We start from the raw sequence: 14,773 nt of genomic DNA on the forward strand, positions 1-14,773 counted from the left end.
AACTGACACAAAATCTAATCAAACCATAAGGAAACCATCAATTTTATCTAGTTATTCAGCTGGTTGGTGAATAACATCACAGCCTCTGGTCCTGCTCATAGTAATGAAATCAAGTCCTGTCCTGCATTTTCTTATTTTAAAGGTTTGCTTTGGAAGAACTACACAGATGAAGGGAACACCTCTTTGGGAGTGCTGTGGCACAGCATAAGGGTACAGGCTGTCACAAGGCATTGACAAAAATGTTTCTGTATCTCTCACTGACAGATCTACATAGGGACCTACATGCTTTTTAATACTTCCTCATTTTTGTATGATCCTCCCAAATATTTTCCTTTCAGAAGTTTGTAGAGCAAAAGACACCATTATATCAGTGCCATCCCACTGAACATCACATGGGCACACACAAGAAAATTATCTGGTGCAAAGACCCTTAAGACATTGCCACTAAAAATGGGCTTCAAATCAAGAGCTGCAATTCATTCCCATTCAGGGGCTGCAGAAAACCCATGGTGCTGGCAACACCTGCTTATCTTCTGAGCCCTTCAGGAGAGCCATGGAATTGCAGAGGCTTCAGCAGGGTTTGCTTTATCATCCAAGTCTCCAAGTGCTAGCCTACGCTGGTGGGAGCAAGGGATAGGGAGAGACATGAGGGGAAAAAAAATGAGTGAGACAATCAGGTAGACCACAGCAGTCTTTGGGCTCCTCTTTAGTTTTCTCCCATAGTCCCTCTGGCACATGCAAGCAGCAGGGAAATGAGTCTTTGCACTTCCAGCTCATGCTGCCCTCTCTGCCAAGCAGGAGAGGTCAGTTGTTTCTTTTCAGGTCTTCTTGCCCAGAGCTCAATCACTCTGACGTTGCTCAAGTGCATTGAGTGCACCCTTCAGTTAACAACAGTAGCAAAAGGGTTGTGAAAACAGATGATGTTTGAGGTCAGAGATGGAATTAAGTGCCATAGAAGTTCAGGACTATGTGAGAAATTTTCCCAGATGCAATTTGCCAAAAAAAGAATCTATATTCAGCAGCAACGTGATATGTGCTAACTTAGTGTGAAAATCCTACCTTCAATCTCAACCTTTGCAGAAACCCCATCAAAACCCAAGTAACATTGCTGAATAATACATGACTTAAATTAGCAGATTACTGGAGACAAGAAATAGCCTTGTAAACTGTAATAAACTGTAGTCATAATTCAGTGTGCATTAAACTTTCCAATCACTATCTCTAAATCACCTTGGTTCTACCCACATTTTCTTTTTCATCTTCTTTGTCTAGAAATGAACAGGAAATGATAAAATCCTGGTAATTTATTAACATAAGAAAAAAAATCTGAGGATGGGATGATATACATTCATTGAAAGTCTCATTTCCTTCCATCATTCAGAAAATAAATTTCCTGGGTTTGGTTAGCTTTGGTTTGGTTTCAGTCAGAGAGCACACTAGGAATACTTGCAAAATTATAGCAGAGCTTTTACTTTAATGTCAAATAGAAGACACCTATACCGCCCTATAAAAAATTATAGAACAAAACTTTTTTCAAGTATTACAGAAGTATAAGCACAATGCTGCTTCATGATCTGGAGTAGGTCAGATCATGCCTTGAATGCTATTTTTGCATGTAACCATTTTTTTATCATATTTAATAGAAGCCAGGACTTCTATATCAACATGACCATCCCAATGAGGAGCACAGACCCTTTATAGACAGCTGTGGACACACCTTCATCAAAAAACCAGAATCAACATGTTTGCAGGCTTTCAGTTCAGCCATTACAATTATCTGCTGCCTACCATCAGCTAGAGCATACTGCACTTTAGGACAGAGATCCCACTGGGTCATCTATGTTGACAAATTTCTTAATAAGCTCAAGAGCTTGAAAGTTGTGCTGGGGGTTCTGTGGCCAGGGAGAACCTAAACCTCAGAAGCTCTGACCCAGCTGCACTCAGCTGTGCTGGTCTAGCTGGGCACATCATAGCTGTGCCAACGTTACTAAAATAAGTGAAGGTTCATCTATCAGCAGAGTGATTGCCAAGCCAGCACCCTAAGAAGTAATTCATAAAGCAATATCAGCTTTGACCCACCCTTTCTTACCTCCTCTCCCCATCAGTGAACCTATCTGTCAATCTGCAGCTTCAAGGTGTCAGAAATATGCTTCTTCGTGCTGAAGTAACCAATTAAGTTTTATTGCTTTATTGATGCCACAGATATAAAATGACTATGTAGAGCATCTGTCATAAAATGCTTGCTTAAGAATCTGTTGCTGGAGACATCAGTAGAGCAGTAGAAAGATGAAAGGAAGATTTAAAACGCATGATGTGGATATGTGTTAGAAGCTAATTACATGCAGTGGGAACAGATACAAGGATGGGTTCCCATCAGCTGTGGATTGCATCGAAGATGTGGTTATCAGTGCTAAAATGTTTTCATAAAACAATCTTATATGCTGTCAAGCCAGTCATTTTTCTATCATGAATTGTTCCTTCTAAAATATCCTGATTTTTTTTTTTTTAAGAAGACAAGAACTCAGTCGTGGTTTTCTCTTATACTGTATAGAGTGGAGTTCTTTTATGGGGAGCTCACAAGTACACACAAAACATTAAATGCTGATCCTGAACAGGGAAGTCTATTGTCAGGAGCTGTCTCTTATAGCAATGGCATTAATTTATAGAAATATAAAGAATAAATTCAGCATGAAGAATCTATGACCATATAAATCTATCGTGCATTAGTTCAAATGAAAGCTGTTGAAAAGGACTGGACTGCAAATATATTCATGTAACTGCCTGTGACACAGAAAGTTTACAAAAGAAAAAAAGAAATGCTAGCAATAAAAATGGAAAGGTGTCTTTCTTCTACCATATCCTTTTATCCTTGATATATGCCCTGCTTCTGCATCTTTCATATGAAAGCTTAAGAGGGTGTTGAAATTCTTTTTAAAAAAAGTAAAAGGAGAAGCAGTGCCTATTGCCTATCAGATATATTCACAGAGGCAGTTAACTCAGATATACAGATTAGGGAATCTTTTATGCTTTGGCAGCATTGGTCCCTGCTTTTTTCTGTGTAGCCCACAGCAGTATTGTCTTCTTAATTTGTTATTTTATAAATATTTTGAGTATGAAACCTTTAAAAAGCCCCAGAACAAAATAAAAAATTAAAAAAAAAAAAAAAAACCAAACAGCATCACTGTTGTCAATTTTAAAATGGCAAACCAAGATTCCTAGCATGTTTCTTTGAAAAGGGAAATTGTGTATGAGGATCATGTGCACAGGGACATGTTATCAATTCTGAACGATTTTCAAGATGTAGTCTTGCTTGCTGCTAACACATTATACAGTGCTGCAAATCGTGTGTACCCTTAAGAAAGGTCAAAAGCAAGAAATTTTAAATACCATGGGATTCTTCCTCTTTTTATACAAAAGGCCATGCTTTATTGAAGAGGTTAGAAAATCTGGTATTGTAAAATCCACAGTGGAGATCAATTTTGTGTCATTGAAATAGAAGGTTATGTTATTTACTATGTATGTAAATATTAAAGAATTGAAAACCTGTTCTAACTGAATATTAAAACACATTTTTTAGAGATCTGGGCATGTATATAATAAATTCACTATCTTATTCAGTAAAACAAGGAGATCGAAGCAAGTATTAAACTCCCATACAAAACCTGCCCAAAGAAATATTCACCAATTGTTTTCATTCCTTATTCCTTTTCTACCCTAATTTCCTTTCTGCCTTCTTTTTCTTTTTTTTTTTTGGCTATATAAATAGTTATTATTTCAGGGTCAGGAAGGATGTATTGTGTCAAGAGGAGAAAAGCCACCTTTTAAATTTTTTTTTTTGCTCTTGTTTGTTTCATTCATATATTCAGACAGAAATAGTTTTAAAATAACTTCTAAATATTGAAATTCAGAAGAATGAGGACATTTCAGTCTTTTTGACCTGACTTGATCAACTCCCATTGCAGCACCACTGAAGCATTCAACATTTCATTCAGTCAATCTAATGGTTAAAAGATTGATGAAGAAATATTTGTTTTGCTACTTGACCATGTCCTAACATCAATGTAAGATTAATAATTTCTTTGTGTTTATTTATTGGTCCTGACACAAATCCCATCTTTTATTGATGCAATGAGCTTTGTGACCACTACACATCTTCAAAAGTGAGAAGGAGGAAACCAAAGCACTGCTTCTTTACAGAATGTGTTTCCTGCCTTGACATTTCAAGAGTCAAATGCAGATGATATATGTCTGCAGGTGGTTTAACCCCATCCTGTCCAGTAAGATCAGGTAAATCAAGATGTACCAGGAGCAGTCTTTGTAGCAGTAACAGGAAAAAATAACTGTTATGGGAAAATACACAGAAATGTTGCAATGTCTCTATCACCATCCCCCACTCCTCTCTCAATGACCACATCAGTTACCATTACCAGACACATCTGTATGTACACTAACTAGGAGAGCAAAACCTAATTATATATGAACCTCTGCTTGAAAAATTGCCCTTATTGAAATATCCAATTGTCTCAAAAGTTATTAAATAATTTGCAATTATTTGTTTATCTATAGTTGCTGCTACAGAATTATTTTTATATTTCAGACATTATTTAAATTAAAATGATCCATACAAATGGACAATCTTCTTTCATTAGTGCTTTACACTCTCTAAATCATAAAATTCAATTCACAGCAGAGCAATAGAGTGTCTGTTATAAACATTCCAGGTACAAGATTTCTAGTCTTGAGATAGCATCCATCCAGGACAAAAGATGAATCTTCTCATCATTATTAGAGTGTGTTATTCAGGTTGCATACCTGCAGGCTGAATTCCTGGGCCAATGAAAGGAGACATTGGAAAGAAAAGTTAATCCACCCTATTCCATAGCTCCTTATCTCAAAACCCTGAAAAATTATTTTCTCTCCCAAAAGGGTAGAGGAAGTACAAATCTATGAATGATTGTGTTAGCTTGGATACTACAGTGCTGAGGACCATAGCAAGAAACCTTTGTAACTATATTTTCTTCCAACTTTTTAAATGTTCTTTAGTTCCCACCCTCTGGAAATTCCTAAAAATATTCCTTCATCTTGTCTTGCCCCTTTGTTTTTATAGCATATGCTGGTTCACCACCATGAAATCCAGCAGTGGTTAGGGTCATGCTGTAAAGCTATGAAACTTAGAGCATAATCACATGGTTTTAATGTGGATCAACCACCTCTTGAACCCTTCCTGTAATGGCAGCCTATCTTAAGATATGCATTAGTGAAGAAAATCAATTAAATTACCACCACTTAATGAACTATTACTTGTTGGCCAGTCAGGGTACCTGACTCTGTTACCACAATTGAAAAAAAATAGGCCATAAAGGGCATAAAGCAGTTGCATTCCATATCTGAGTGAATCACATATTCAGATAGCAATGAAAAATATTGATTCTTTTTGCTTGTATTGAGTCTTCTCCCATTACTCTTCCCATCCCTGAACTATACATCTTGCTTTGGACTACACCTTAGGAGGAATTCTTGGCAGAATGTTTAAGATAAGGAACTGAATCACTGCATGAATACAGGTACAGTCAAGTGTTAATTCAATTCAGGTTATGCTACACAATGTGTTTCTCAGGCTATTGAGGATGATCCAGTGTTTGTACTGGTGCAAGGATTAGCATTTAGTTTGAAAACTTCTGGGCTTTTAGCTTTACAGTTTCTAGTACATCCAAGGTTTCAATCACTAAGAAATTTGCAATCATGCAGTTGCTTGTAGCTCATATTGCAATGTCAGCAGTGAGTGTCTTGCATGGCTTTTCACAGGAAATGGCCATAAATGATCTGGACCAAATTTCCCCTTTTCCCTCAAGAGGACTACCAAGGTCAGAGTTGAGGTCATTAACAGGATGGTGTGGGGAAACTCACACTGCAGCTATCTCTCGTGTTTGCAGCTCATGGATAAACAATGAACCTCACTGTAAAATATTTCAGTCCATTAATCTTCAAAAATACAAATATTTATAATGCAGTAAGAATGTATTAGCCCTGTACACAGTATCTGCCTGATTTGCTTCCCTTTGAGCAGTTCATTAGCTGTTTTAATACAGGCATCAGTTCTAAGGTGTGTTGTCCTCACTCTTCATCCATCTGTGCATGCACAGACTATCTGAGAATGTAGGGGTCATCTTCCTGCTTGTGGATTTTGTTATGGTGTTCAGGAGAACTTAATCTTTCCAACTCTACTCTTTCCCTCTGAGGTTGACAAGGCCATGAGAAAGAGGGCACTTTCTCCCAGTTGTTTTGAAACTGGGAACAACTTCACAAAGCATAAAAAAAAAGCAATCCCATTAAAGCAGTTTTTATACTCTGTTCCCAAATTGTGCCAAGCACTCTTCAAAAAAAGGTGCTGGTCCAGAAGAATCGTATTTTCAGAATAGGCTTTCTTCTTTGGTTATTTTAATTTGAACAGTAAATGTTTCATTCTGCTCCATCAATGCAAATGGGTCTCAGTACAGCAATGCACTTCCCCTCATGTTTTGTGTCCTGCATTTACCTTTCAAAAACAGGTTCAGCATTTAGACCTGCAAAGGATGATTTTTCACAATACAGTGCAGTAATAACAAGACAGTTTCTTTTGTAGAGGTACTAAGACTGACATAATATCATATCTAATGGGCCACTGTCAACAATGAATGGTCCATGAAAGAGCACATTCAGTGCTGTCACTTTCTAGGCAATTAGTTTCACCATTTAAATTATTACATTTCCAGTAATATTATGGCAGTTACATAGGCACATCAAGAAAAAACTGTATTCTGCCCTTTCTTCACCCATGCTAATTGCTTGCAGACTTGTGGAAAAGGCAATGGAATGGAAAAAAAAAAAGAGAGGGGAGAAGGCAAAGCAACCCCAACAAGTTATGAGTCCCTAATGGAAATGACTTATCAACACTAATTGTACAGTATATGTTGTCAATTTATAGATACATAGATGTTGTTTGCATTGTTTTTGCAAATATTTGCTTATCTAGATTCCTAGTTTCATAAGCTAATGGATCAAAATCACTTAGAACATCTTTTCTCTTTCATATTTCAAACATAGAAAAATAGTTCTGGTTTCTTGCTCAATTTACTAATAGAGAACAGTGTCTCTTCTCTATAGAGCTAAGGTTTGCATTTTGCTATGCCCAGGCACTAGTGCAGATCAGTAGGACCATACAGCTCATGTTTTAGTGTAGGATTTTTCCAATAAACAGTTAGATTTTTGCTCCAGCCAGTTATATGAACTGGGCAGAGCAGGAGTGTACTCTGGCACCATCTAGCAAAAACACAATGCAACTCAGTCTTCTTCTCCAAGTACAGACTAAAATGGGGACATGAAATAACTAAACTGCAAGAGAATTCAAAATATTGGCACCATGTCTTTTTTTTTCACATGGGTGAAAAAGTGCTTTAAGGATTATTCGTAAATATATACCCCTTTGTCAAACATCTATTTGCACTGTCATAGCAGAAGCTTATTTCTTATATTTGAAGGCAAATGGAATAGAATATATAATCTATAGTGATGATTGATGACTCTGCAGAAGTGGATTAAGAAGCAAAGTAATTTCTTAAGTGTAGGCTTTTGCTTTAACCTTACTTGAAATCACCAACTGAGGCAAAAACCTAGTGTACTCTGAGAACAAGGGTGTTTTTAACACTGACTTATTTACTGGCCATAGAGAAGCATCCTGGTTTTCAGTGTCTCCATATGTACAATGGAAAAAAAATTTACAGGATTGCAGAGAAAATAAATTATTGCACACTTACTGGCTATTCTGAAAGGATGACCAAAGCTGAAGCAACTATTTTCCTTCCTATTAATACTATAATAAGGCAGTTTTCAGACAGAAGCTTAAGCTTTTAAAGAGAATTGAAGAACCAAAGCCTGGAGATAAGAAAAGAAAAAAAATAAAAGAAATAAAAAGATGTTATTGTATTAATGAGAGCAGCTCTTCTTTTTTGCTTTACCTTGGGTAAGACGGTGAGCTTCTCAGATGGTATAAATTACACTGCTTCCAGCTTCCTTCAAACGATGCCCTTTCACACTGACTGAAAGCCTGGCCTGTGTTCTCTAGCAGCTCTGACCTTGGAAATCCCTTTGCTTGAAGAAGTTTTATGGAAAGCTTGCCTTTAAAACATTGATTTTTGAAAAACAGAGGCACTCAAAGAAGTTTTGTTTCATTAAATGACAAATAATTGCTAACTTTCTAATTAGCATTTGGAAACACAGAATCACAGAATAAACGGAGTTAGAAGGAATCCACAAGGATCAAGTCCAGCACAGCACAGCGCAATCCCCAAGAATCACACCATGTGCCTGGGAGCACTGTCCAAACACTTCTTGAGCTCTGTCAGGCTTGGTGCTGTGACCACTTCCCTGTTCCAGTGCCCAACCACCCTCTGGGGGAAGAACCTTTTTCCTGGTATCCAAACTAAACCTCTCCTGACACAACTTCAAGCCATAACACAATTAGCCTGACATTATAAATCCTGCTGTCTGAGTTCATGTTTTAATTTTTTTTCTCATCAAATGACTAGTTCTATAACTACTTTCTTTTCTATCATCTCACCAGTGTAATCTTGCTTACAATTTCTGATGTTTGGTATGATTTATAAGATTTCCTTAGTAATCTGTTAAATTTTGTAGTCACTTTTGAGTGTCTGTAAACTTGGGGGGATCAAGGAAAAAATTATAAGCAAGTGGTTTGAATCTAAAAATGTTAAAACTGTTATTTCAGACATAATTCAGAAAAAAAATAAAACTGTCCTGGGTTTTGTAAGCACAATGTTTATTTTTCAAGTGGACTTTTTCTTGCTTTTCTCCATTTACCTGAAAGAAAGAATTTCTTTGAATTTCTGCTTAAGACTCATACTATCCTCTCTTTTTCCGACAATTCTTGTTTCTTTTCATCATATCTTCTATAAAAAAGCTAACTTTTGGAATATCTACTCTGAAACCTGAATGCAATTAAATTCTCTCCAATACTTTACTAATTAATTAGTATACTATTATATAATATCTGTGAAACACTGACAGAAGCGATCACATTTCTGATTTTCCCACCTCTCCAAACATACACAGGCAGTTTCCAGGTCTGAGGGATTTTATTTTTCTGGCTTCTCTTAGTCCCTGTAGTATTCAGGCTAAATGTTTCCATCTGCAGGGTGTGACCTCAAAATACAGAGCTCTCAGCTGTTTTCTGGACCAGCACATGACTTGGTGGAGACATGTACAACATACCAGGTTGTCAGTGAAGAATACACATCTACACTTTGCCTCCCATGGCAAACAGGCACAGCAGTCCCTGACACGGTGGCCCCAGCAGGGCTCCTTTCAGCACCAGGTTCTGCCCGCGGGTGGAATTGTCCTCACAGTCAATGTGGAATGTCCCTGCCTCCCCAGGGACTCTGAACCCAAGCACACATAATGGAGTTCTCATTCCAAGTCACACTCGAGAGCCGTGTGGACACCATAGAACATGACCACACTAATAAACTACAGTAGAAGGGGACCACTATAAGCCACAGGACAGGTCTGTGCTCCTGCCACCATTGCACAGACTGATGGGAGGACTTGACCTAGAACCTCATGGGGATCCACAGTGTCAGTCAAGTAGAGGCACACTGTTTTACTCAAATGTATTTTTAAAAGCAATGTTTGGAAACATTTTTACATCTGATTGCTTATATTATTTAGCCACCTGCATTGGCTATTCCATACATAAAGACAAATTTCTGTTGGCTTCTTGACATGAGTTTAAAATACGTTTGTGAACACAGCAATGTGGGAAACTATTTGAAAGTGGGCCTTCGTCCATTCTGCTGGAGCAATCCCTGTGGCTTCAGGGTAAACCAAATGGAAAGCATTTTATTTAGGATCTGGCAAGTGTCCACACTCCAATTTTTCACAAAGTCATGATACTCTTATGCAGAAAAGGTTGACATATATGAAACCTCTGTGCAGCAAAATGTCATACTAACAATAAAGCAAATGGACTATGGTTTAGGCCTTTTTTTTTTTTTTTTTTTTTTTTGTACAGTGCCAAATTCCCCCACAGGATGAACTGCAGAGAAATTGTCTCTGGAAAAACAGACTGATTATTCCTGGTTTCATTAACAAGCTGTCAGTGTGTCCTGCTAAAAGACCCACATACGCAAATAATGGTGTTCTTATATTTAGATTTTTCTCTATCACCTTAAAACTATCCTATCTCACCACAGCTGTGTCCTTTCCAAGCTGTCAGATTCGCATATTAACTGATATTTCATCAATTTGGCCTGAGCTGCATTTGTAACTAAGTCCCAAGGGGAAAAGCTAATGCATTAAACAGAACATTAGCCTCCTGGAAGTCGTATTTCCTTCAGGAGCAAAGAAGCCTTCCTCAGCTGAGCTGTACAAACCAGAAGCACCAAGATAGCGTGGAGAAACTCATATTGTTCCTCATGAATTTTTCATGAGGGTTTCTGCCCATGCATCTCTAACATCCATCACTGACCTTTACTTATCCTCATCCTCATAGTAAAGATGGGAAAGGTAAAAATGACCTGAGCCTCCACATTTTTGGAAGTATTTGATACAGAATCGAGGATATCAGGGTATATTTGGAGCTGGGAATCAAGTTGGATGGATGTTAGCTTGCTAGTCCATAGCCCAATGTCTACAGAATCATGCAGTGCCAGAGGTAGTTAGTTTGTAGCTGCACAGATGGTCATGGATGATAAGATTTGCCTCAGGCTGGAGAGCTGTTCTTGCTTATTCCACTGAAATGCAGCCTTAGATATTTGTAGCTAAATTGCTTTGATTTTTTTTATTGTAAACTCCTCAAGTTAAAAGGATAAAGCTCAATTTATGAACAAGGTATCAGAAGGCAAAGTTTAAAATGTAAGCGTCCCTTAACCTAGCTTAAATACAAATTTCAAAAACAATTTCATTTGAAATACATTTAACTTCCAAGCTTACCAATCACATCATTTCCCATACAGTTCAAATCAAGAGTCGGCAGAACTTTCTCATTAATGCATCAAATAATGCAGATGTCCTTTTCTTGCCCCCTTTGAAGTGACATATGCTTCAATTTATTTTTAATCTTCTTAGTGATGTTGTAAGTAAAGCTGCCCTGTGTGACATATGAAGTTACTATTTTCTTCATTGCTATGAATCTGGAGAACGCAGGCAGTAGTGGCTAAATGCAGATTGAATCAGGCTGTTTAACCTAAACGCCAAGGAACGAAAGCCAGCATTTAATTGTGAGGACATACACAAAGGCAAATGCAATGAATTTGCCTCTTGCGCTAAGAGAGAGAATACACTAAACACTTAAAACCCCACATCTGCACTTCTCTTTTACAAGGCACATTTCCACTGCCAGATGAAATTTTTTGGCTGTAGCTGTGTGGAACAACAGTGTCATCCAGTGGTTACTTGGCTAACCACATGCTGCTCTTCCCTCCAGGCTGTCCAAAGTCTGCATCCCAAGCTTGCCGCATTGCTTGAGGTAACAGCCTGAAAATGAGCTGGCACGGCCAGCCCTCTGTATCACACCTTTAGGGAATATTTCTTGTAACACAACTGCTCTCTGCACCCTCAGTACTGGGTAAGGATTGTGTTTCATGAGGAGCCTGCCTTCTGGGGACAGTGCAGAACAAGCAGCTGCTACGACCAATGCCATTTCTATGTATGTTTTTAGAATCTGACTCTGAGATCCCTTTGAGAAGATCAGACAGCCAAAGAAGGCCAGATAAGGGGACACTCGGATACTCTCCCTTGGCTTCTGGCATTCACAGTCCAGGAGCTTCCTGAACCAGAGGCAACACCTCCATGCCCTGAGCCTGATATGTAGTTTGTCCGGTTGCTCAGCAAATGTTTGATCCTCCCACATGTAAGGTTATGTGTACTTTGCAGGGGAAAAAAGATCTCTTGCCTACTTTGATTCCATCAATAGTCTTTCTCATTCTTTCACTGGCAGAGGAAATAAATAATCTATTCTGATACACTTTTTCCAGGCCACCACAAAGCCAGATCTTCCTTCATCCCCCTTTCCAGCTGCCAGATTTGTATTTGATCACAATAGCCAGTCCACATCTTTGAGCTTCTTTGACCTTCTCTGTGCTTCTACAAGCTCTAAAATTTCATTTTTGAGACAGAGAGACATGTCTGAATATTCAAGAGTAAAGATGACATTTTTGGCAAAGCTGAAACTTTCACTCTCAATAAAAGTCAAAATCACTAATAGATTTTTCTTTCATTTAAATACATAAAGATCTTCACTGGTATTAAAATAAATTGATTTGGCTTTATTGTTTTCATGCATTTTCCTCTGACCTAAGGATTAAATATTAATATCATCCTCTATATAACATATCTAGAGTATTTAATATTTTATACTATGATTTCCCATGGTCTAAATGAAATCCTCTAATATGACTGAATTGAAACTTTCTGACATTCTCAAAATAAAATGCAATAAGTGCTCTGATGTTTCCAAACTGAGGAAAATAATTAAAAATAAAAGATTCAGTCTGTCATAAAATTCAAAATTTCCATTTTAGGTTGGCATGGGATGTTTAAAAGAAGATATCATGGGAAAACAATTCTATCTTCTCAAATTTAGCTGCAAGAGTTTTCCAGATGGGAAATGATGCAGCTTCTCTTGGGAATATAATGCTTTCCGTATATTTTGTTAAAGAAGTGCACATGATCACTTTGGAAAAGATATATTAAACTTAAGGTTTATGCTTTGTTTGCAAGAAAAAGATGATGCCAGGGAAAAATAAAACCTAAAGTACATCTTAGGAGAGGCTACCTTTACCACTAAAGATTTTTTTTTGTGAGATTCTATTCTTTTCAAAGTTTAATTTTCCTTCTCTTGAACAATATATTTAAAAGAAATTGAACAGTCTTAGAGTCCAAGACCCCTCTGCCTCCTTTTGTCGATGCAGACTCATTATTTTACTGCAGGAGAGCACTGGAGATAAAGAATTTTATAAAATAACATAAGTGATTTAGGCACAATTAGATATGTGCTCTTAAACCTGCTAGGTGCATTTAAAAGTCTCCCTAGACAGGTTATGACCATTTATATCCTCATTTATATGGCCTGCCAGGGCTACTTCTTTAAATTAGCTTGAAGCAGGCCAGATAAATCCAGAAGGAAGTCAGTTGTCTTTTCTTTTGGCATATAGATAGCCATTGCTCTGCTTTCAAGGCTAACAACAAACAAGATGAGGGTAGAGATAAACTAGACAAAGACTAAACCATGTTCTCCTGAACAGTTCACCATGCAAGCAGCAAAATGTCAAGACGAATTGGATGAAATAGTAAACCCCAATAAGAACAATACATCTTTTGAAAAGAAAGGCTGCCAGATAGCCTGAAAATGTTCCTTGGCTAGATTACCTCTTCCCCAGCAAAGCTCATAAAATCATCACACTAAGCAATTGCAGATAAAATGATGGGGTAATTATGAAGGTTTAAGCAATAATACTTGAACTTGGCAAAAAAAGCAAGATAAAAGCTCTCTGTTCATTAGGGTTATTAGGCTTCAGATTGTGCTGAAAATCTGTGATATTTTAAGGAGCCTGGGAGCATAACTTAGCTTCAAGAGTAGTTTCTGAAAGAGCCTGCAATTAAAGAAGCGGAAAGCAAGCATGATAACATCTCTGCCAGTCTGAATGGAACGGGGTTCTGGGGAGGCCAGAGGAGGTATTATAATGCTCCTCAAAAGGTAGCATTGCTGAGAAAGTTTTGGGCAACATGTGTTGAGAATCTGGAAGGTTTTATATGAAAGTGACCTTCAGAAATTGTAAGCAGAATATGATCACTGACCTCTGCCTACAGCAGGAAGAGAAAGCTGTATGTTCCTGGGGGGAAATGGGGTCACATCTACAGATGCAGATGCAGCCCATATGTCTTTTTTTTTTTTTTTCTTATTTTAATGAAACTATGTAACACTGATGCCTTTTCTTATTTAACAGACTGTTTTGTTTGCGGGTTTTTTTGTTGTTGTTGTTACTGGTCTTGATGGTTTTTGTTTCTTTATATTTTTGGCAGGGCTTGCATAGGTGTGTGTAGCTGCAGCTGTCACATGGCAGATTACATATATACACATATGTCCAGGTTTCATCTGAAATAAGTTTTTTAGCTTCCAAGGAGAAAGAAGTAGAAGAAGGACAATAAAGTCTTTAGCTATCTGACCAGTAGTGCACAGAAAATTCCTACTGTGAGATGGGGAGAGAAAAAATAAGTTCATTCACAGCAAGTGAGAGGTTGACACAGACAGACCAACCTCAGCTGCAAAAAATCTTGAAAAAAATTGGCAGTATATACATAAAAAAAATAGGGGCACATAGAGGGCTAAACCAAACGTCTGAGACAATGTAATGAATTTAACCTCCTGTTCCCAATGCAAAGCTCCTGTAACCACGACTCTGCAGTTGCCTGGAAGCCAGTCCTTCACAACCAAATCATAGCTTGCCCAGGTGGCAGGCTGGTGGGTAGAGGTCCCCTAATTCTCCTGGGCTTACAAAACCTGAGGAGACACCTCCACTGACTCTAGGGAGTAACAGATGTATCCCCTCCTCATCTCTCCATGCTGCTCTGGACGGTTCAATAAGACCATGCTTCGGAGAACAGCGGAGAGGTGGCTGAGTGATAGCACTTCATTCCCATCCTGCAGCAAGTGAAATACTCCAGACCCCCACAATTGCAGCCGTAATTCCATTGAGGTTTTCTGGTGACATTAGCCAAC

This window comes from Vidua chalybeata, chromosome 3 (genome assembly GCF_026979565.1).
Source record: "Vidua chalybeata isolate OUT-0048 chromosome 3, bVidCha1 merged haplotype, whole genome shotgun sequence".
NCBI classification, from domain to species: Eukaryota; Metazoa; Chordata; class Aves; order Passeriformes; family Viduidae; genus Vidua; species Vidua chalybeata.